Below are 1,500 nucleotides of genomic sequence, written 5' to 3'. Positions count from 1 at the left end.
TTAGCACGACCTTCACTCTCATTAATGGTAGGCCAGTGAAATGGACTATGCGGTTTGTCAGGTTCCAAAAAGTGGGGTTCGGTGAATCTCACTAACAATTTGGATGGACCTTTAAGATAGAAGGTGGTGGGTTTTTGGCTCAACATTTCCAGCCAGATCTGTATTCAAACCTGAGATTACAAGGACACGTGGTTTGCAGTTGCATGGGCTTTTGGCAGGCACTCTGTTTTGTGAGCAGGAGGCTCCACGGCTCCACAGCTGTCACGAATGATGGTAGGTTGACCTTTGTGTACCACATAACATGGGATGGATGAGGTTTTCGGAAAGTAGCATCCATGAACACTGATGGGACGATGTGTGGTGACAGGACTGTGGTTACTGCGGTATTTTAATTATTCTTCTTCTTCTTCTTCTTCTTCTTTCATATGCAGCACAAGGCTGTGAACTCGCATCATTGGTTGAGGGTGCAGATTTGCTAAGGGCTGCTCTTGTTTATGAAGCTGAAGAAACTGAGCCCTGGCTCATCTCCATGATAATTAGTGAAAACAATCAACCATATGCACGGCAAGTGTCAGGCATCTAAAATAACCCACAGTGTTTTGCGCAAAATCATTACATGTAATGAAGGTCAGGTTGACCATCAATATGGCAGATACAAAGATCACATGACCTTTGATGTCATGACAACATACCTCCATTGAGCATCGGCAAATTAATTCGTGGGTCCTGCACAACACCGTGTATAGTAAAGAGAAGAAAATGCGACACTTCTGTTCAGATTTAGTTCTATTTCGCTGTTCAAAGTTTCATTGGTTTCAGATTTTCACTTTGACTCTGAAACACTTCATAGATGAGAGATGCAGGGTGTGAAGGTTTCCAGGTTTTCAAGAAAGACAAATAAATAAAGTAACTGAGCGGCTACTACAGGATGAATGCGAACAAGGTGTGTGGTGGACGGGCATGGAGCAATGCATCTTTAGTGATAAGGAATTAAGGAAATAGCAAAGATGTTCAAGTGAAACACCATAGTCTGTGTTATTCATCTTAAACCGTCATTGACTGTTTAGATTTTCGTCCAAACCGAAAAAGACACCTCAAGGTAAAATGAAAGTATTCTCCAATGAAGTTTGTTAGGGGAAAGCAGACAGCACAGTACCGAGAAGCCATCGGTAAGGCTAACAGGGTTTAGGTAGTATTCATAGAGGGATAAATGATCAATCAAGGGTGGTGTTCACACTGTGCAGAAATTTAGTGAGGACTTATCCAGGATAGTGTACAGTCTTGGTCACCACATCTGAGGAAGGACACAGCTGCTATGTGTATATGTGTATATATATATATATATATATATATATATATATATATATATATATATATATATATATATATATATATATATATATATATATATATATATATATATATGACCGTTTTTACAGCCATTTTTCCCTGCTGTGCAGGGGTTTGGCTTTTTCTTGAGGCAATGATTTTATGGCCAGA

Source organism: Eptatretus burgeri, chromosome 4 (genome assembly GCF_056783735.1).
Source record: "Eptatretus burgeri isolate ZD-2024b chromosome 4, Ebu_testis_v1, whole genome shotgun sequence".
NCBI lineage: Eukaryota > Metazoa > Chordata > Myxini > Myxiniformes > Myxinidae > Eptatretus > Eptatretus burgeri.
Note: the sequence above shows the minus strand (reverse complement) of the source record.